Source organism: Rhopalosiphum padi, chromosome 1, assembly GCF_020882245.1.
Source record: "Rhopalosiphum padi isolate XX-2018 chromosome 1, ASM2088224v1, whole genome shotgun sequence".
In the NCBI taxonomy this organism is placed as follows: Eukaryota; Metazoa; Arthropoda; class Insecta; order Hemiptera; family Aphididae; genus Rhopalosiphum; species Rhopalosiphum padi.
In genome coordinates this window covers 47646569-47671858 of record NC_083597.1, presented here as the reverse complement: position 1 = coordinate 47671858, position 25290 = coordinate 47646569, and the positions used below count along the sequence as shown (strand labels likewise).

The 25290-nt window shown below is 28.5% G+C and overlaps 2 protein-coding genes across 8 annotated transcripts in view; one reads left to right on the top strand and one right to left on the bottom strand.

The window, feature by feature from the left end:
- The window catches only part of LOC132931695 (lachesin-like), a 183588-nt gene that overhangs the window by 133572 nt on the left and 24726 nt on the right, over positions 1 to 25290 (bottom strand). The window lies entirely within an intron of this gene.
- The window catches only part of LOC132931693 (sodium/hydrogen exchanger 9B2-like), a 77540-nt gene continuing 67394 nt past the window's right edge, over positions 15145 to 25290 (top strand). For 2 of the 4 annotated variants that reach the window (XM_060997630.1, XM_060997625.1), the window contains exons 1-2: positions 15145 to 15359; positions 15430 to 15493. The gene's annotated coding sequence lies outside the window, so the exon portion shown is untranslated. Of the gene's footprint in view, positions 15494 to 25290 lie in introns of all 4 variants that reach the window. The other 2 variants (XM_060997628.1, XM_060997624.1) reach the window with 1 other exon arrangement.

The following is a 25290-nucleotide window of genomic DNA, read 5'->3' as shown; positions in this document are numbered from 1 at the left end:
TTTAAAAATAAAACTAAATAATTACGGGAAAACGAGAATATTAACGCATCACCAATTTTTGACAAAGTAGATTTTTTTATTTTGCTTTAGATATGAACCTAATAAACTTAATTTAAAAAACTTGAAATTTTCAAAAAATATTTAAATTAGAATTTTTTAGACATTTTAAATTTTTTTAAATTCTTCGTTTCTATTTGACTCCTTTAAAATAGGAAATTGATTTATTAGATCTTTAAAGGTTTTATAATATTTATGACGATAATAAAATTATTTTTTCTCAATAAAAATTGTCAAAATTAAATACAACATTTAAAGAAATTTTATCTTATAGCAATTTAAAGTTTAAAAATATATAATAATAATTTTTTTTAACGATATATTATATATTTTTAATATAACTATAATTATAAAATATTCTTAGAAAAACATAATAGAACGTTATTGCTCAGAAGAAAAAACCTATTTAACCTAATTACACCTATTTTATATATTTATTTAAGAATAATTATTTGGAGTGTATACATTTTAATAACTCAGAAACTACTCGTTTAAGTTTTTAATTTAGATACAAAACCAAAAAATAATCTGCTTAAAAATTTAGATTAAAAAAGTTGGATTTTATTTTATTTTTTTAAGAGGTCTATATCGCCCACAAAACACTTCTTAAATAATTTAATTTAAATTCTTTAACAACTCCTTAATATCAGTATTAAAATACATTAATAATTATTGAATTTTAAAAAAAATGGAGTGATCTTACTTGCTGAGTCGTCCAGTATATTCTGCATTTATAAAAATTAAGAACATTTTTTAAAGCGAAATTGGTGATATGGTCGAGTGTTAATATTTACGTTTTTTTTTTCGTTTTTTAGTCATTTTTTTTACATGCCGATTACCGAGTACTCGATGACATTCTGATGAAACGCCTTGTCATTCGCACGCTCGTCGATTATTTTGTCAGTTAATCTCGACATTTTTGCGAAAAATATATATATATATTAATAATAAATCCGTAAGAAATATACGATCATATATATTATGCGTAATAACAATATTATATTTATACGCGGCCTCTCTCCATTGTAGCGTGCCGTAAATCAAACTTTCGGCAGTTGTTATGTGCACGTGAAATCTATTTATAATTTACACGCCAACACGTATGCACCGTAAAGCTCTTCACGAGTAATTTAGTTCAACTTGCACAGCGTTTTATTATCGTTCGTATTGCAATAATGATGTATTACGTGTGTATGGAAATTTATAGTGTAAATAATTACACGAGTAGTGTCTATTTATGTTAGTAATTTGGTTAATTATTATTTTTATACTGTCGTCTGTTTTTGCTGTTATTTTCATTCGAATAACTTGTTAAAGGTCGTTTCGCGAAAACTATATACTTAATTGGAGGGAAACTAATTAAATCTACATATTTTTTTCACTTTTATATTTGTACAACTCGACCTTTTATGATAAAAAAAAAAAAAAAATACTACACAGTATTTTTTAATAATTTTCATTTTTATTACAACGATATGTTTTATTTTAGATGTGTAATACATATTTTGTATTATCATAACCCGAGCAAATTATGTCCAATAATATTTGTATACGCCATTTACGCATATAATTATATCAACCGTTCAATATAATTAGTTCAGATAAAAATGTTATTTTAATTTATGTCGGATTATTACAATTTTTATTATATTTTATGAGTAAAAACCAAAAATATACTCTAACTCACGATGCCTCATGTTTATACGCAGTTATCTATAACATAATAACTTACTGCGTCAACATGGTTTTGCAATCATAATAAACTTTTAGACTAAGCCCATATTTACTTACTAATATAAAGTTCAATTATTATTCAAATTTTTATGATAACGTATAGGTAGCTAATATTATATGAAAATACAGTAGTGCGGTAAATCATATTTTAAAATATTCTATTATGGATGAAATTATAATATTGTACAATAATTTTAGGCCCTTCCTTGCCATACGGTTTATATAATATAATATTATATTGTTATGCAAAACGTGTGGTGTAATGCACATAAATTTAACAAATGATATTCATAATTTATAAAATAATACTATAGTTAGTAATTAATAGTTACAACGGAATCACACAGCATCTTCGAATCTCCAAACCTCTGATCAAAAAAGAATGGTCCAAATATATTTAAAATTTTTATATTAAACTAAACTAATAAATTATGAATAATATAGTTTTAAATTCACATTGGCGATGCACATTTATTTGTCGATAATATTGACGTACATTATATAATAAGCTGAATATTGATCAACCGAATAACGGCGATAATCAAAAGAAATTCTTTTTTTGGCAAAATCGACATTTTTGTATTGTGAGTATGATAATTTCATCGATTATTCTCCATATCAATGTGTTGTAAACAGTGGTTAGGCCAGGTAGGACAATTTATTTTTTTCCTATTAAATTCAAAATCACCAAATTTATTAAAAAAATAATAAATGGGTAGTAGCATAGTAACAAATAATTTATAATATTATATACTTATCCTTAGTATTATCTATTATTACAAGGATTGTAGTAAAGTTTTATCTGGCAGCATACTCGTATACCTATATAAACTATATAGATTTAACAATATTTCTCATTCAATTAAACTCCAAAAATAACAAAAAAAATTGTTATATTATACATGTTTTGTATATCAAGTAAGTTATTACCTGACACTTTCGAGCCTCGATAATTTAATTATTCTTTTATACTATTTATATTCGTAAAACATTTGCTGTAGGATAGATATATAACCTCTATAATTATATCCATAACTCTTTTAAGTAAAAAATCGTAATTTTTAAATAATGAAATTTATTTTTGTGTTATAAGACAATTGTCTATAAATAAACTTAAACTGTATCTAATCATGCATGTATCCCAATACTAGATTCAAATACACCATTCAACTTGAAAATTCTAGATTTTAGTCCTATTTTTGATGAAATCGTAGTTTCTAAAATCTATCATTAGTTTTTATCGTACTCTTATTATAATACACGAAGAGCAACGTAGGTGTAAAAGCAGTTGGTTTGATAAGTATTCGTGGTTGAAATTGTACTCAATATAAAGACATATGCAGTTTTGTTGTACTATAGTATTTTATTTTTGAGTGGATAAATGACCAGAAGCTATTTTAGTAAATAAAAAAAAAAAACAGACAATAACGATAACGCCGAAATAAAAATATATTAGTAAGAGCATTAGACAAATATACGTAATATAAAACGGTGGGCGGGGGCGGAATCTGTCTACGAATCGATACAAATATGTGTCTCAAAGTTTATAACCATTTCGTAGAAAAGAGCCGTCGGACGTAAAGTTACTGTCTGTGTATACGAGTATACTGCTGCAGAATAAAAGAGTCCGAACGGCTCGCGGGGTTTCGGCCGATATAATTTATGGTAAAAGTTCCTGGACGACGCGAAACGATACTAATCGCGATAACGAATACACCGAAACGAAACTCAGTGCACAACAATAAATGCCGTATACTGTACTGGCAGCAATGTTATAATATAATAATAATTACAATAATATAATATAATATCCTAATCTTTTTTTTTAATTAAAAGCAAACGCATTACGCGAAAAACGGAGGCCGCGTGCGTATTGTCAGACGAGTTATTGTAGTCATTAACGGTCGTATAAATAATAATAATAATAATAAAATAACATTAGAAAATACGTAGTCGTTACGGAGATAATATTATTATCTACGATGCGGCGATGGAGTTTAGAGGGGAGCAAAACATTTCAAAAAGCAGGTCGCGGATGAGGTTCCACATCACTTCCTCTTCTTGTTTTTCAATTTTGTAGAATTTTATCGATACATGAGTCATTTTAGTGTTGTATTCAGCCCAACCAAGTAGGATGGTCGGGACTTGAACGCGCTCCGCTGACGAATTGATTGTACAATCACTCAAACGATTCGGATATGGAACATTATGTATGTGTCTGATTCATTTGTTATTATTTAAAAATATATATACGTATAAATTCTTGTTTTATGTGTCTATTATGTTATCGGTCTTCGCTGAGTATAATATAGTTGCGAAGTCAGTCTTTGCTGTGACATTTTAGTCACATGATACGTGAATATTATATTCTCTATTCTCATTAGGAGGAAAATAGAAAATACACATGTGTTCATATAGGTACTGTTGTTTTTTTATTTCTTGTATCGAATAACGAAACAATTTTATTATTATTACACTATATGAATAATATTGTAATAAAACATCTACTGGTAAGATCCAAAAAGCGCTAAGTGAATGTATTTTTACTTTTATGGAGAGTTAAATAAAAATGTTTATATGTTTTTCACTTAGCGTTAGTGCTTAGATTTTATAATTACAGCTTTATGGGTAACGTTATTATATTATATATTATGTTCCATAATATATCACTTAAATAACTTCAATATTATACTTAATTATTATTATTTTTTTTTAATTTGACTGGTCATTAGTTTTAAAAATATCTAATAGAATAATTTATTGAGATAACGATTAAACTTAGAGATGCATTATAAATGTTTTAAATAAACCTTATTAAATAATATGCTCGTTTAGAAAGTATCTTTAAAAAAAAACTGAAGGAAAGGGACTAACAAAATGTTTAATTATATCATCTGCACCAGATATGTTAAATGTGTAATGCAAAAATAGGACAATCTAAGTGATAGATGTTTTTTCCGTTAGCTCACACATTAACGAAATACATTTGCACCCAATAAAGTATCGTTTATTATTGACGCCTACTTGTTGGTATTTTTGATAATACAAGTCGCTTATTCTAAAAAAAAAAGAAAACGAAGTATTACTTAGTTGTTTAATCACGACGATTTTGTCAGCGAAACACGAGTCCTTGTGAAAAATTAACATACATATGGAAATATAAATAATAATTTAAGTTGGTGTGCATATAGTTGCATTTGTGCAACGGACTTAAAAGCTGTACTTTACAAGTTTAGATTTTAAGTTAGAATTTTTAAATTATTTTTAACAAACTCGCTACACCCAAATTAATTAAAAACATTTATTTTCAGCAAGAAAAAAAAATCATGCAATTAAGGATCAAACTGTTGGTTATTTCGTAGAAAACAGTGTTAATACTGTCTTATGTAGAGAAGTATTTCATAATAAATAAGAATGGCTATGTAAGTTATTAATGTAGTATAAACCAAATGAAGCAATTATTGTGCCGACACCACATTATCACCATTGTAAACCGTATAAGACGCAGTTGTAATGACGAGGAAGGTATGACTCTTCTGTCAGAGTATCGACAGTGCAGGCGTACCCGTTTTTAAATATCATCTTGATTCCGTTATACTAATATGTCTGTACGCAAGAATGTGTGTGTGTGTATGTTTGTGTTTGTTTAAAAAAGGTTTCCGTTGTACATTTATTGTTTACATGTTTGGTTTTTGAGTACAAGTATAAACTACTGGAAAATTACATGTACGAAAATTCTATGCCGCTTGGTGGTCTCTAAACAGTCTAAACGTCACTCATTCGCTTTTTCCTTTTACCAGTTGATATTATAATAAGTTACCGGAACAATCGTGTATGCTCCGACACTGGTGTAGCTGTCTCGCCTATCTTTTTCGCCGTGCAATCACAATGTTGTATTATTAAAACGCGTACGAAATGTCATACTCGCGAGATACTATGTAATGAACTTCGAAGTTGATCGTTTTATTATTCAAAAGTCCAAGACGGCGAGATGAGTTTAATATGGCATACCGTCAAATGAGTAACGTACATTTACTTGACACCCCCTAGACTAGAAGTTTTTTTTTTTAATATTTTTATTCCGGACGTACATGTTATCAATTGTATTTTCGATACACGTTTACAACGGTCCAGTGTGAGTTTAGTCCGTATAGTACATGATATACCGTTATTGCTAAATGTATGGACGATTTATATTTTACTATAGAATTATATGTGACAAATAATTACGTTTCTACGGTATCGTAGCGGTCATCCATCAAAGTTTCACAGACATAATAATAATAATAAAACAGTTATCTCGTTGTCGTCGGGTTCGTCTGTGCGGCGGGTGCCGTGCTTCATTAGTTATTTTACGAAAAAACAAAGAACGCCGTTTCGTCGTTCCTCTTTCGTTATTTTTTTTTTTTTTGTCTTTTATCTCGCCAGCCACCGACAAAAGTCCAAGCGACAACCGGCGTTCCGTCCTTAGCGTTCAGAGCGCTTTTGAATGACTGCGGTGATTAAAACACGTCGTCGTCGTCGTCGCCGCCGTCGTCGTTATCTAGCGCCTACTAATCCGGTTAACTTAGTACAAATAATAACGATAATAAAAATAATAATAAGAAGAAAAAAGAAAAATACACAGGGCCGTTAACCATTAACTGGTATAGTTGGCGTGGGGAGTGTTGGCACCGGAGACGACGAGAACGGAATAAAAATGAACTCGCGGCTGTGGACGTGTTGGCGTTGGTTTCACCCGTGAAACATTCGCGCGCATTAGCCCGCTAAAACCGTGTTTGTCTCTCTCAATTATTATTATTGTCAGTGTGTTTTTTTCGGGCACGCGCGATCGTACTCTCCTACGTAGCCACTGTGCATTACGTTATAATAATAATATTATTCCACAATTATTATTATATTATTAGACGCTATTAATTATTGTCTCGTTTTTTTTGATTGTCTACCGCAACGTGTCTGCATAAATTTATATTTTTTATAAAAATTATCATCGTACTTGGAAAGAATGGAAACTAACTGCAGAAAAAAAATACTTGCGCCACCGGTTGCCATACTCTATATTATTTTACATTATATTTCATCAAATCATTCAAATAGGGATATAATTTGTTAAAATTTAACTGCATGCCCATATTAGATGATAAATAAATATTAGTATATCATTAAAAATTTCTTTGATGCCACTTTTTTTTTATTCCTTCTATAATTATTAGTTTACCATTAATACCTAAATCTATTTCTATTGTGAAAACTTAATTTATTTTTTTATATTGATGTATTTTATAAGCTACTACAATTAGAACATTTTTAAATAATATAATCAAAACATCAAGGTCTAAGATAACATTTGATGTAAAATGAGCTATTGAAGTCAAAAATGAAATAAAAAAAATCTCACTACACTGATTTTTAAGTGCAACTCATTACGTATGTGTTAAGAAAAATCGTTGTTATTTATTTAAATATTCAATCTCCAATGTTATCCACATTTTGTCTTTAAACTTTATAAAAACAAGTATTGTGAATATAATTTTATTATTTTTAAATTACAATAAGCACAAAATACGAAGAACCTTATATCAAATGTTTAAGATATTTTATAGAGGAACAAATATTTTAAAAATTAAAAAATTCCAATGTGATGAATAATTAGTATAAGCTTATCTAAGCCACCATCATCCACTTTGAAAAAATATATCAATACTTAGGGAGCAATGTAATTGAGAAATTGCAACTGTACCTATAAATATTATATTTTAATTTGAAAAATTGCATAATATATTACGTGTTGTTCTCTATTATTTTGTGACAGAGTTTTTATTTTTATTTTTACATGTCGTTTTTTTTTCATTATATACGTATAAAAAACTTCGGTAAATATATTCTGCTCCGGTACGGACGACGACAAGGACGATAATATATTCACGGTTTGTATAAAAATAATGATAATAATATTTAATATAATATACACATATTATGTACGCGCGCACTGCAGTGAAACGGACGTGACCGTTGTCATAATCATCGTGTAGTATTTTTGTGTGTTTTTTTGTTTCTCCACGTTCGACTCTTTCAACGAATCCCAAATTAAATTACTAAACACGAGGATATACAAAGAGTGGATAAAAAACCCTAAGCAGATAATAGGAAAACAAACAGTTTTACGACTGAGAAAACTCGTCGGCAACAAACGCGTAAAAAAATTATAATAATAAAAAATAAATATGTCTACCAAAAAAAAAAAAAAAAAAAATATATATACGAAAACAATATCGTCTTATTTTTCTTTCGTATTATTATAAAATCCTGAGAAAAATATTCTCAACTCTTTTTTTATATAGTTATATTATTATAAAATGTATCATGTAAATATATGTATACAAAAGAAATAATTAATATAAGTTTGTACAACGTTCAAAGAAATTACTTCAACTTTATTTCCTAGGTGCTTTTATTTTAAAAGTTTCCAGTTTGTTCCAACACGCCGTTCCGGCCGTGTGCTAAAGCGACATTAAACAATATTATCTGTTTGAGTTTTTCAAAATATATTATATTTGCCAAGCGTGATAACAATTTCATATTCGTGAAAATACAATATTTGACGAGACACTAAAATGTTATGTGTGACATAATGATAACAATAATAATATAAATAGGATGACATTGGAAAGAATACGTATCACGCCATCGTGGATACAATATCATTGGCATTCATCCGTTGAATGAAAAATGGATTCAGACTGTCGTTTAGGTATACTGTAGAGTTGTAACACTGGTGATTTTCATCGACTTGAAAATGTCGATAGTTCCAATTTTGCCTACCAACTATATTGCGACAGACGACGGCTGTATATATTATTATACTCTGTCACGGCATGATGTTAAGTTCGATAAAATCAGCTACTATAATATTATTAATACGCTCGGAACTGGGACGTGGAATTTCGAGGCGATTACATTTTTTGAAATAAACTTTAGGTATAAAAAAAATTCACTCGTACAGGCCTATACACATGGATATATTTGGTGTATTTTTTGTTGCAAACGGTGAGCTTGATAGACTTTTGTGAACAGTACAAGACTGACGTGAATTTATAGAAATAGATGAGCAAAATTTTGACATTTTTCATGGACCATAGGACATTTATGATAGGCCAAGCCCCTTATTCCGTTGAATAACTATACTTATAATGTTTTTTTTTGTACCATTAATGTTTCTAGTAATTTTTATATTATTAATTTATAGAGTAGATTAAAGTGCAAAAGCATAAACAGGACACATCTCAAGTCCAATTAAGATTTATAGTATAAATATTTAAGGTTATTTCAAAAAATTTTTATTATATATATATATATATATTCTATACTTTTAATATTATATTATTATTATTATAATTATAATTATTATACCTTTATTCAAATCGAAGATTAGTTAAGTCATAAGGATGAGATTTTATCGTGAAAAAAAAAACAAAATATCGATTGTAAATTATCATGAGCGTACTAATTACTATTCAAAAAAAGCAACATTGGATTCGCTGATTTTCCGATTAAACAATATAATTTTTTTTATGTTAGGCAATTAAATATTGTTTGTATTTAGTTTCTGAGTATCGTGAAAAATTATGTATTGATTTTATAATTATGTGTGTTTATATATTTTTTATCTTTTTGTGTGTCTGAAGATACTATTTCTAGTAAAAATGATCTGTTTATCTACTTCAATGAAAATGTATTGTAAAAAATTTAATTCATAGTAGGTGCTTATAGGAAATCAAAATGAAAAATGTCTAATACATTTTAAAATATAGACGGTAAAATCAATATCATTAATACTAAAATAATAGTTTGATAACTAATTGATTACTAAAAAGTTAGTCTATCTTCAATTATTTTTCATTGTATAAAATGATTGAATTAAAATTAACAGATCATCCATTACAGTGTCTATACAATGACGAGGTACACTCAACTCCTATGATATACGACAGAGCGGTTACTTATACTTAAACTATTTTCTAATATAACAAATTAATAATGCTGCGTGTACAATAAAATGTCTATAAAAATAATTAAATATTCTTTTATTCTTTTATTTCTTTATAAACGCATAATCGATTTTTATTTTATTTTTTATTTATAAGTTCGTTTAAAATATTTTAGTTATTTAAATATATTATTATTTAGTGCTGGTAAATACGCATTTAAATATTATTATCATTATTATATGATTTTTTTTTTTTTTTAAATAAAGAACGATCATTAAAACCCGCCAATAACAAAAGAACATAAAACATTTGACGAGAGATAATAACAATATGATTACACGAATGCCATTACGATTTATTTATTTTGTCGAGTTGATAACGGCGGCTATTATGCTGTTCGTTTAAAATATTGCATTCATTACTAATGGAGATGTTTTTATTTTGTGTATTGTACAACGGTGTATATAGTTTTATCGTCGAACAAAAGGATTTAAGAAACCGGCTTTTAATCTCATAAGTCATAAATAATACAGGCTGACAGACTGACGACGGTCTTTCGAAACTTTTACGCATTAGGGAAACGGTTCGTCGGTGTTTCAACAACTGTGAGGTATATTGTTTGATATACCTATAGTATTAACGTAGAAAATGTCGATTTATAAATGTGTAATGCTGTTATAATAATATTATAATTTCACGTCTATACTCTCTGTATACTTTATATTTAATGATAGATAGTCTACTTGATACTCCATAATCAATTGCATAATTATTACAAAAACTATATTTTTGATCACTATTGATCGCGTTTCTCTAGTAATCCAATACCATCAGTCGAGTAAAGAATCAACGATATTACATGCACTATAAGTAAATTCTAATAACTGATACCTACGTTTAAAATAGTGTTGAAAATATAATTCATATTATGTAACATTTTGAATAGGTACCCTATAACTTTACGTTTTATCATAATTTTTGTTTTTATTTTTTACTAATCGGATAATATAATGAAATTAATAGATATAAATTATTAAAACCATGATTTGTTTTCATTATTCAGATACTTATTGTTGATAATATAAGACAGTATACATCGAATGTCAAGTAAACAACATAACTTAATATCATCGAAGAGAGTTCAAAACTAAATTACACTTAATTAAAATTGTGACCGATTTAATACCTACTCCCGAAATTGAGTAATCAAAGTAAATGAGTTAAAATTAATTCAGAAAGCAACTGTCCTATTACTACACTTATAACCTACCTCTTCTTATTGCATAAAATGTTCGTTACTTACTTTTGTTATCTAACCTATGACTAGACTGTGGTCTAACACGGGTAACCAACAATGTGGGTCCCACATCCATACTAAGCCACTGTCAACCATTATTACTTCTTGTTACATCCAAACACTAGAAAATTGACAAAATTTTAACTTTTCAGTTCAAATATCTCCATTAAATAACTAAAGCGCACTTTTAGATCTCAAATCACACTACCCACAAAGAATACTCGATTCTAACAGTTAAAAGTAGCTAAAATCTCTGCAAATGTATCCACTTTAAACATAATTATTATAAATATAATGATACTTTTATCTCTGACCTATCCATCCGTACTTCACTAGGTAACTTCAAAAATTGACTGAAATATAAATATAATTGGTATCTATGAATGAATAAAAATTATAGATCGCGAAATATATATTTTATAATCATAATAATGAAAAGAAGAAAAAGAAGAAAAAAAATAGATTGATTTATTTCCTGGATATTAATGGAACTTAATAAATAATAGCGTTAATAGCATTATCATTAAAAAAAATAAAAAAAAAAATAATCTTCTTGAAACGATTTTCAGGATTATATGACCGGTATAACAAAAAACTACAATAATATATTTTTATCTGCAAAACTATTTTATTACTGTACTTACATATATTTAACTATTTCTTGTCTTACTTCCCATATTTCTCAAAATACTTCAACTATGAAAAACCCAAATACAATATTGTTTGCTGTAATGTGATTTTTTATTTGAAAGATAGAACACAGTGACACATATATAGTTTTTACAATGTATAAATTATTATAAAATACAATTTTTTGGATAATCTATCGGTTGCATTATTTGTGACTTCAGACTAACACGACATCATAATACTAAACAATGAAACGTTTACAAAATATGTAGAATAGTGTTAAACGATATTATAAATTATATATTAATATTTTGCAGCTATCACGTACTTTTCGAAAAATCAATAAAAATGTTCTTCAATCAAATGAACAAAGTTCGCTAGGATGAGTATTGCATTTATATATACGGATGTCCTCCCGCTATCCAATCGAAAGCATTTTAATAATTATATCCAACCACAATGGCATTTCGGATATAGTAGTGTGATCTCTTTACATGAACGATTATTTTACGGTAAAGTACCATTACATTCTTGCACTATTGATGTTGTATAATGAAGTAAACAAAGTAATTTACACAGAATAATTTTTATTCGTATTGATATTTAAAACTAGCCGTATTACTCGACTCCGCACTGATTAAAATTGATATTTTAATCGTTTTGCCTTTTGTTTCAGTTGAAATATAATATATACGAACACAATTACAGTAATTAATTTTATGATTTTCACTTCTGAATTATGAACATATTAGTTTTTATGTGAACGCAAAAAACTAGAGACATAATATGCTTAAATGCCGACGTAAATCTAATCCATTAATTCATTTCTATGTGTTTGAATCAATGATATATAAGTCCAAAATAATTCAAAAATAAAATTTCCGAAAAAAATTTCGATTTCCGCGAGTCAAAACTAAATGCATGCATGAGCCATCCTAAAGCAACACAGCGTAGAGGTTAAAAAAAAAAATAAGGTTATTAGATCAAAACATGATAACGAGTATGCTCGGTGAATCGTCTCGAACAATAATAATATGAATACTCTACAATAGTATGGTATATGATACACAATAATATATGATCTTATATCGTAAACGTTTGCTTACTGTATTTGTTATATTATTATTTGCAAGCGTTTATAATGATATTGTATAACCGTATTGCAAGGGTATACCACGCGCTGAGTGTTGTACGCCTGCAGCCGCCCGGGGACCTGAAGAAGAAATTCGCGTAATTATATATGCACACACACACACACACACATTCACACCGAAATACACCTAGCTAATGAGGCAATTAATATAATATACCGGTTGACCAGGTTTTGTGGGCCATATCACAACGTCAAAATCACACGTTGGTCTCCTTCCGCTCACGCACGGCGCTCGCAATACCTTCGGCCCACGAGTCGTAACTCACGCCACGTCGTTTCGACGCGCTCGGTTTTTGCTATCAGGGACTCTTAATCCCTCGTCCTCCCCCTCGCCATGCCACAGGAGTATAAACGCTTGATTCCGTTGCGCCTTGCGCTTTTACAGTAGTCGTAATCACCTGCACGACGACGGCGGTGGTGGTGGTGGTCGTCGTCGTCGCGTCGTAACAACGCGAAGATGAATGGAATCGCCAAAACGTGTTTGAACTACATTATTGTTTTTATTATTATTGAACGTCTGGAAATATATTTTTATAATAACACATAAGAAAAATACATACAATGTGATTATATATTATTATTATTATACAACCGGATTTAGTGTGTAGTAGAAAACTATACTATATATACTTGGTGCAAATTTTACAAAAGTTTCTATGGTTATTCGCTTTTGAATTATAAAAGAAAAGAACTAATTTTGTCCAAAATTGGTTTAGCTTAAAATTCTCGTTTTTCCTTAATTTTTTGTTTGTTTGTCCTTTTCATCGAAAAAGTGCTTTTTTACTTTTGACCTAAAGTACCAATTAGATCCAATTTTTTAACAGAAACCACCCCCAAAACTGAAAATACAATAATTTAACTACCCCAAAATACTCGTATGATGACAGATGCAAAAAATAAATACATCAATACATTCATTGCTCCACTTAGAATCTAAAATACAGAAAATGTCTGATTGATTTATTTTGTTGAAAATATATTGTAATAATATTTTCAATAAAAATGGTTAAAATTAATAATGAACGTATTTCGAAATATTTGTCCATAAATTAAATTTGGCTAATTAGTTTAAAAAACGTGTGAGTGTCTATTAGTTGTAGATTAAAGTTCTCAGAATTGTTTGGATTCTATCAGGGTTTTAACACCAAATTTAATGCCCATTATTTGAAAATTCAAATGATCGATATTTTATAAAATACGAATTATTTTCGCGGAATACACTCGTTCTGTTTTTCCAAGAGAACTTTAAAAATATAACTAAAAAAGCAAATTACAGTTAGTCAAAAACAATAATATAAGTTTTGTATTTCCGTAGTTTACGTGTAAAACAAAACTATATTAATATTTTATGATGTGTATTCAATAGTATTATAGTTAAGAGTAGATTACGTTAGTTGTATAAATGAGATGTGTTAATCATACCCTATAATCTCCATTTATGATGCTGTACAATATTTTTTTTCCCGAAACCGTTTTAAGCTGTTATTTAATCGAAAGTGTTTCTGTCTGATGTGGTCTTGGGGTATTTATAATCGGTAAGTAGGTACTAAGCTACGGAGAGAATAGTTCCGGTGAACGCGGTCGGCTGGAGTAGACAAGATGCATGCAATGTTCCGATGAAAAATAAGCCGTATGATATTAAATGGTACATCAATAGGTACCTATATTAAATAATATATGTATTAATAATATCGATGAAGAATTCGAAAAAATAATATAATGATCATATTATAAATGATTGACATACCTATTACACGGATGTCTGTAATATTGCCCGACAACGATATTGAATTACGTGCCGATAATCGTAATTATTATGTTTACGTAGATCAAATTATGATGACTATATATTATATAACACGACACAGGTGTATTATACTAATATACTATTATAATATTCGGTAATTCAAAACGATATTATGTTAGGTACATATTCAAAGACTGCCGTTGGTCACGAGACGATGGAAGTACTCTGGGCAGATAGCAATTTTGCAGACTATAATTCGGTCGAATGCGTTTGGGTGGCATTATTCTCGTTGAATATTTCATACGTCTCATTAAACTTTCAAATGTACTATTTGCTTTTTCCGCAAAACATGTCCCTGCATGTACACACATACGCACTCATACTAGTACAAACACATTCACACACGCACGCCGCGTGATTTATTAAACTATAATAACCACTCCTATCGTCTACACACACACACACACACACACATTAATATATAAATGCCCAGTCTGTTTTTGGACGGTTTGGCGTTCGCTGCCTTTATGTTATATAGAATAACGCAGTCACGCGAGGGTCGAAACAATTGCGAGTCGCTGTCGGATAATTGGAAACTATTTAATGTACAATTGTATGCGCATTTATATGTGCGTATGCGAGCGGGATACGCTTTAATAAATATAGATTAGAAACGTTCGAGGTGGTGGCCTGAGGTTCGATCGCCGGAGATCACAGAGTCAAAGCATCCGATGCTGTTTCTTGCTCGATGGCGTACATGAATTTTATATTATTAAATCGTATGCGTCGTATACCACCGCAATTATTATTATTATTATTATAGTTGTACCGCATCGCTGTCCCAGTACTTACGAGAATATCACACGGTCTACTGCAAACCATAGCGTGTAAGTACCTACTCGCAAAATTTATCGTAATATTCAACACCACAAATACGTACCTACGCATAATGTCAATATAATCAAACGTTTAAAAAGATATTGCTGTATCAATATATATATATCTTAAACGATTAACTAAACAAATTACGACTATTCGGTTCTATCACTGCATGGCCTCCCATTCTTACATTTTTTTTTCCCTGACAGTTATTACTCTTGCATGACGCATTATTCTAGGTTTTGTGTATACTATACATGTATCAAATGTTTTGTTGTGATTCGGCATTGATTTTTAATATTAAATGTATATATATATATATATATATAATTGGTCTTTTACCAAGTTAAGTTATTTCTTTTTATAAACTTCTAACTTTTTAAGTAAAAAAAAAATAATAATAACTATAAACTTGATACACTTTGATACATAATTTCTCGTTATTCCATTAACTTAATGAGTTAAAAAACTGGTTAACTTGAAGAATAACAAAATTCGTGATACTATAGGTATTTAAATAATGTAGTTTTGTTCTTAAATACCAATAAGAAACAACGGATTCGTAATAATCACGAATTACAATCAACAAATACGCATACATAGTACGTCTATATACGTACGGTGTATACGACGACGTATACGCCGATCTAAGGATATTGACAAACGGTTTCTGTGATATGGTGTCGTAGGCGTGAGTTTTTTGTATGTGTATATATGATATTATGACTTGCGGGTTTGGTTAGTGGGAGGACTTTGGTAAATATTTGCTGACAAAAATGAAAACGTTGTTGCTTCTCGTCCGATATAAATTAAAGGCCGTTTGCGCGTAACTATCTCACGTAGCTATGTATATATATAACGTGTATAATATATTATATCATAAAACAGCCCTTCCGCACAAGTGTACCGTGACTATAATATGCCCACACGGGGTAGGGAAGTCCGCATGTGGCCACGGTTGAAATCGTTACAGACATTTTTTATTTTTTACGATTTCCCTTGTCCTGACTGTATGCGTGAAAAAAATATATCATTTAATACGCACGTACATTACGTCAAGCACTATTGTTTTTGTTTCCAAACTCGTTGAACCAAAGGACGAACGAAAATAATTTTATATCATTTTCGTTTTTGTTTTCAAGTCCTATTAAAATTAATAGTGGAAAAACTATTTTTATTTTAAATCTATATGGTCTTTTTTTTCTACCGTCGTTTCCATATGTTTACTATATATGGGTAGATTATTGGCACATTTCACACTGATGATAATGTTAAACTTGTGCATAGGTACTACTCACCAAAATTATGGTTTTTTTAATCAAAATAAAATGATAAAACTATGTAATTTTACGTCAAAATTAATGGTTTTAATATACGTATATTTGTATGTTATAATAACTACATAGGTACTATAACCCACTATTTTGAGTAGTAAAATTGTATACCTTTAAAGTAATATATTATAAATAGCATGTATTGTACCATAACAGAGACTTATACATTAAAATATTATTTTAACGTTTATTTGAATGGATAATATATAATAATAGTTTTTCTAAGAATTCAACACGATTTATTACTATCTATGATTTCATTCGAAACTCTATTATCACTCAAAATATCATAAACCGGAAAGACACCTAAACTGAAAGTGACCATGAGAACTCATCGTGTCAATCAAGTTAATTCAATTTAGGATATCTCGATTATTAGAAGACTAGCGTTGAAGTAGTTTTTATTTTATTATTGTCAATCATGTTGTACACTTTAATAAATGTATTTATTGCACATAATACGTATATTGCATTGACTATTAAGAGTTGCGCCAAAGTACAACATTAAATGTTTGGAAAGGATCTTTAACAATCGGCCAAAAATGACATCAATTCACTTAAACCTAAATACCACCTAATGGTTGACTGCCGAGTAACTAACAGAGATTTCGGCTTTATTATAGTTGTTACTGCAGTTGTTACTAATGATTGTATTTGTCTATGGACTATTTTGTTTTCAACAAAAACATTGATGTTTAATACCAAATAATCAATGGGCAATATTATTTAATATTTTGTATTTCTATTCCTATTAATTTTCATAATTCTCCTATGCACTCGCCCCCAGCCAAATTTTCATATTATGTTTACATAGTATCTGCCATACATTACCATCATGGACTTCAGCGTCACTGTAGACTATTGTCAAAATCACCGTACAGTTAGTCTATGGTAGCCAGGTAGACGTATACAAATTGACTTTAATGACATACTATTATTGCATTTGCAAAATTTATTTTAACCCATCTGTGTATATGTGTGCATAACATTTTTCACAAACAAAAGATAGGTCATTAGTGCGTTTGACATGCGCAGATATGACAATGTAATAATAAACTGTGGCGATGGAAGGGACCTAAATAATATATAATTGATGATGACCGTTCGACAAACCACTCATAAACTATATATACACAACTGTCACCGCTCGCCAGCAGTATGGTTTATGGAGGTGCAGAAAGTCACAATGCATGCACAATTTGTATATATATATATAATAGAATGTGACAAGAGTGTATAATGAAATGCAATATCGTATTACTGCGATGAATTAAAAAAAAAAAAAAATTCACCATCATCATAATCATCATTATTGCTCTAACTTTTCTGTCGAATACCGAAACAAAGTGAACGTCAAAAACAGCGACCGCTTACACAAAACATATATGTTTTATGGTTTTTGTTGCATGTATATATATATATATATTTCTTTTTTATCGCGTTTTCTTTAAACAAAATCTAAATAACAATTCGCAGTCGCCGCCTTGTCTGTTATTTTTTCTATACTTATATGATAAATTGGCAAATGCATAATATTGTACGTATACATCACACACACCACGGCATACGAGAAGAGACAGCGATAGCTTATATAATAATATATAACAGTGTTATTGCATGAATTCTTATGAAAGCACTCGAAAACTAAAAAATGTAAACTGTTCGTGGTGTATCTGAAGGACTTTGGATCAATAAAAAAAATTAACTTATTTGTTTATAAGTAGTAAGTACACAACTATATTCAACAACGTTTGATATTTTTTTTAAATGTTCACTTGTATTTGGTATGCATTCTGATGGGTACATTTTTTTCACAACGAAACTCGCTAACAGGTGGTTAAAAACGTCGTTAAAACGTTTACCCAAATGTAGCACCACCAATGTTCGTCTGTGCGGCATATTATTGTCTATAATATAATATTATTATAAAGCCTGTTGCACAATAATAGTTGCAGTCGTGCAGAATGTCATACTATGTGGTAGCGATACGTGTATTCAATACATAGTGCGCTGTTTACTATATATATTAAGATTGTTCGGAGTGTATATATTATAATCATATACGCTATAGGTATCTACGTCGAACGCTTCGGAACGAAATTACTGGAGAAAAGTGTAAATACGAAAAGAAAAAGAAAAATAGCCGAAGAGTGCCAGATCGCTGTGTACTTACGTAAATTCGCGGAAAGGACGAAGGCACGGGAAATAAGCGGAGAAAGTTCATATATAATATATACATATGTATAATATATAATATACAACGAAACGGGTAAAAGCTATGTGACTAGTACGCATATAGATCTATAGGATATTAAAGTACCTTTTACACGTAACAGACCCTGCATGCACACGCACGGCGAGTGTAACTAGAATAAATGCAAAAGAATAAAATAAAATATTTATGGGCCTTTTTTTTCTTTATTTCTTTCTTTCTTTAGGACAGTAATATTTCATGTTATTCCGCTTGGGTTGGAAAATAAATGTTATTGAATGATGTGTAAATATTTGCAAAATTAAATCTAAAAGTTGGTAGCGCATTAATGTTGGTACTGTAGAAAAAAAACTTCAATAATTATCACGTTTTTGTTTCCGTTGATTTTGTGGCGGCAGTCTTATATTGCTCTTATTATAAATATTTGAACGTTTTATTATTACTATTATTTATATAGTTAAATATTCTGGTTTTTATTTGTGTACCTATTTTTTATTTTATTCAAATGGCAAAAAAAAATATATATTAAAAAAAGATTGACATTTGTTTACAAAACGAACAATTTAAGTGAACCTGAAAAGTTTCTATAGTGATGTGTTCCAAATCACGTTTTGACAAATATTAAGACTAATGTAAATTCATCTTTTAATATATTTTATATATATATATATAATACGCATTTATAAATGTATACGCCCACATACAAACATATGTATATAAATATACACACATACGTAGCGCTATTTGTATTATTGGGGTTTTAATCAAAAAGTGCACACACTTATGTTTGGATATTTATATTACTTAATAATATATAGTTCCGATATTATAAATTGTGAGATTTTATAATATTATTCGATTTATCTATCTTACGGATTTAATTCATAAAACACTGTCTTTAATCAAAGATTTTTTTATCCATTACAGATTGTGTTGTGTACTATATTAAAACTAAACAATCCACCTTCCGTTATATAATTATATTTTAAAAGAAAAAAATATTGCCTATCGACTATGCGTATATATTGTCTTGAAATCACTTTTACTACTTTTGTTCGAAATAGGTAAATAATGTAATCAACAATGTGCGCTTACTCCATACAACTGTATTTTAAAGAGTAACGATTACAAAAAAAAAAAAAAAAAACATAATTTAATAGTTTATTGTACTCAGTACTTTCAGAACATAAAAAAGTAAAAAAAAAAACGTGATAAATGAAAAAAAAGGTTGATAAAAAACGAAATATTTTACGTAAAATCGTTTTTGTTATTTTATTTTAATCACGAATAATCTTAGAGACTTGAACCGTTAACAAACTATTTATATTATATTGGAATTTTATATATGCCATATAATTTTCAAGATATTATGTTAACCTTGCTTATGCCAATTCAGAATTTATTTATTTTTATTTTTTTATTGTGAATTGATTTTGATATCTCCAGGTTAAACAGCATACCTTATATTAATACATGTTTTGTGATAATTATACTTTCCGTTTGGGAATTAAATTATTTTGTATCAACAATTTTTAAAATGTAATTATAAATTAATTTAACTTCAATATTTCTACGTATACTTAAGTCTCATAATATAAAAGTATATCGCGAATATTTTTTTTTGTTTAATCTGTTGTAAATGTTTTTATATATACCACAGACATCATAGTAAATTATTCTTACAATAAAAAAAATCAACAATTATTAATTCATTGATGCGTTAAGAAAAAACAAATGTTAAGTCTATATTAAAGTTTACAGTGATAAATGTTTCACGCTAGGGAAATTCTAAAGGCTAATGGAGTAGAGTACACTACCTAGATAAAATAAACTTCATTAGAAATTCAATAGTGACTTGTAACAATTTATGTTAAATTAGTTTTGTGAATTATCCTATTAGCAAAGTGTCTTTAAATATAATGTTATATACCTACTATACACATAAGTATATGCCTAAAATAAATTGGATGTGAAATTATACTTTTTAACGATATTTTTCATTATAATTGTATATAAATTACACAAATCAGTTTTTTTTGTAGTTATTTGAAATTTAATTTATTTCTATTCATAAATTATGTATCAATATTCTATTACTGTCTTTCATAAAATAGCTATTACGAGACATTACAATAAAATAATATCGTACATTTTTTTATCTAATCTTAATATCACAATACCAGACTTAAATTAAATACTTATGCAATTTTTACATTGTTGTACATTTTAGTGCTACACAAAAAAATTATTAAAAAATCAATATCTCGCAATCCAAATAGAATCGATTATATTATATATTATTATTGTAAATTAGTAATATACTCCATTTACTCCATTTAAAATTTGAAATTATTGTTTAAAATAAATATTAAACATGTGTTAGAGATAAATAGTTAGCAATGGATGGAATGTATCAGAGCACTGAAGATGTAATCGATTTATATAACCACCTTTTTTAATTGTAAATTACTTTGCAAATATATTTTATAAAAATGTTGACACATTAAAATAAAAATTTTAACAATTAATCTTTGAGTTACCAAAATGTATATACTATACGAGTATAATACGGATACAAATTATTAAATGAAAAAAAAGGGAGAAATCATGATTTGTAAATAATATAATGTATATATTATAAAATATAACGTATGTATAGTGGCAAGACGTTGAGTATTTTTTAAGAGAAGGTAAATTATAATAAACATTGTTTGCCTATACTGTCTAAAAATATAATAGAAAAAGTGACATACGTCTAACTTTAAAATGACATCGTCAAAAAGTTGTATATAGTTTTTGAAGTTATGTAGAATTGTAAAATTAGTAAAAATATTATCTCAAGTTTTACTATATATGTATATTATAATGAGCTGTACTTAAAATATACATATTATAATATAAACATTCTAATGACAATTTTATAGTTTTATAAAATTCACAAAGAAAAATAATATTCAATCTCAAACATAATACATTAAAAAAAGTATTGTAATATTCAATATAATAAAGCTTTAAACAACATGTAAAACGACATATTTAGCCCTACTTAAAATATTTATATAGCAACCGTTACACTTGCCCCCCCCCCCAAGATATGATTTTATTTATAAAATACTTTTTAGTTTAGAAAGGTTAATTTATAATCTTTTTGAATTTATTTTCAAATAAATTCAAATTGACTTAAAAAACATATGATTTTTTAGATTTTTAACTCTTGACGAATATATAATATGTATACACTATGCGTATACGTACATGTATATTTATAATGTATAACCCAAATTTACTTTTTGGTCGTCTTTCAATTAGTATATAGTTCATAAATAATGATGTTAATAGACGATTTCGATTTGAATAATGGAAAAGCAATTATATGATATGGTAATATACAAAGCGGAACAGATAGACTAAGTCATTAAATAAATTATATAAATAAACATACTATAAATTTAATTATAAGAACACGAAACTAAAATACGTTAGAACCATTGATGTATAATATAATAAATTAATATATATATATATTATACATTATACTGTAGGAAGCAGGTTATAAAAATTGTTTTCTTATATCAATTTTTATTTTAATATTACCTATGGTTGATTAAAAACTTTACCCCGTTACTTACAACATTATATTATTAAAGGTCTGAGATAAAGATAAATTATGATATATTTTGAATTAAGTTTAAACTATATACTTCTTCTTCTTCTTCTTCTTCTTCTTCTTCTTCTTCTTCTTCAGTTAACTCGGCCACTAGAACCATTCCGATATACATCTTTGATTCCAGTTTTCTCTATTCTATGTATATCCTCAAGTCTAAAACCTCCTCATAACGCTTTCACACCACTCTTTACTATGTCCTCCTATCTTAGACGTGGTCTCCACACCGGTGTTTCCCCAGTAGGGTTTTCTTCTATTACTATACGAATGAGTGGGTTTTGACTACGCCAAGCATGTCCGTTGTAGTATTTTGTTCTTTACCCTTTCCAGTATACTAGGATAATGGAGGAGCGTTTCTTGTTTATCGTTTTTTTTTTTCTTATTCTATATTCAAACTTAGCGTGTCCTATACAGCTCAGGTTTAAGGTCAGGTTTTGAATCTAAAATATATTACGTGTACGAAACAGAGTTTTGTTTTGCCTTACTATAGCTCTCCGGCCTATAAATATAATATATAATATATATCGATCACTTAAAGGTACTCGTAAGTTTTAAAATAGAAAAAAGAATTAAATACTATATTATACTATTATTAATATTATTAATTATCATATTATATATTTTTTTTTTTACTAAAAACTGAGTGTGACGGCGTGAGAGTTAGCCAAGTGGTTTGTGATGAACGAGGAGCGGGTGTCAGGGGTGAGAAAACAATAATTGTTTAAATTTCGAGCAAGGGCTTATGGGCGTTTCTGCACGGGCTAATGTATCGTGAAACACAATTTGGATTCCCAAAACCCGCGTGCTATATACACACACACAATCGAAACAATGGAAACTCTGTACCCCGCGCACCCTGTTTAATTCTAAGTGCAACTTCCCCCAACCACCACCACAAATCCCATTCGATCACCGACAACCCTCCCATCTACCCGTCACGCGCTGGTCGATCGGTTAATTAGGCGGCCATTTGTTAGGCAACGATTCTGCATTGTTGTCCGTCGTGTTTTATCATGCAACAATGTATCCTTTTCCCCTTATCGTCCAGAGCTACCTCTCCTTGATCCTCTTCCGTTGTCCTCTTCCATTTCTACCACCTCATCCGTATACAATCAGCCTTTCTTCTTTACATCCCTTTGCCCATATCGTATTCTCCTCTTTCTCCTATTGTGCTTCTTGCACCGCACACACATCTCGTAATACCGTTACACGCGCCTAATCCCGTCCCGGACTATTAACCGCAGTTGCTGTCATCGTCTTTTCCGAACGGCGGTGCCACTTGCCAGACGTCTGTCTTGGATCAGCCCTCGTTTGTTAATCATTTATCCCTTAATTTACGCTTTTACCCTACCCCCATCCGACTAAACCGTTGTATTTATACATATGAATTTGTCGCAAATAAAACAACAACACTTATCTCCAAAGACCTACCTTATATTATGTTCAAAACCAAACTGAACTTACTATTACATGACCTATATATTCTAACAATTTATGCAATATAACTACACTAAGATATTATCATGGTTATAATTTATTACTTTACTAGTATATTTTCTAGTAAGTACGACAATTATAGATGTCACTGTATCATGACGTGTTTTAATTCGTGTATTAAACATTTAACGAGGTAATATAATATTAAATATACAAAAGATCCTTCTTTAATTTATGGTAACATGAATTGACCGGATACTTCATAAAATTCGTCAACTATTAGTTCACTTGAGTATTTAATTTTAACAGAAAGTAATTTTTGTCATTTAATCTTTATTATTAATATTTTACTGATTCAACTCAAAATATTAAATAAAAAAATTAAAAATAAAGCATAAACACATTAAAACATATTAATCATTTAGTTTGATTATTATTCTTTCAGATTAAAGTAATTAGTATCATTTATATTAATATTTAATTTGTCAATAACAACATAGCAGCTACAAAAGTAAAAACTTCTTATAATATTTTTTATTAGAATATTATAACGTCAGATGTATTGATTATATTTTTTGTGTTAGTCACTATTCTATATTTATTATCTCTATAATAGAATTATCTATTTACTTAATCTATCATTTTTTAATGATCCTATTTATGTTATAATATTAATGTATTTTGTATCCTCGCGTTTTCCAATTTGAATTTACTATAATTGACTCAAATTATACAAAAATTAAGTAATTGTCCGTATATAATATTCTAAATTGTAATCTAACAAGTCTACTCCTTACAACAATCACAACATATAAGTACCATATTGTTATGTTAATATATAAAAAAAGAAACTAATCAGTCATTCATTGTGTTATTATTAATAACTATGTATTATTGATAGTATTTGATATAAATTCATATTCAATATTATTGCATAATATACTTGTACTTGGGTGAAAATGTTTCATCTAACAAAAACATTTTTTCAACCCTATCATAATACAGGAAAGAAAAATTTAGACAATTGACACAGTTAAGTAAACTAACTCGAATAACAACTATTGTCTATTATTGTTATAACTATAAAAAATAAGTAGATAGTAATTTAGCGAATAAGTTAATTAAAATTAAAAATTTTAAATTTTTACACTAGCTTAT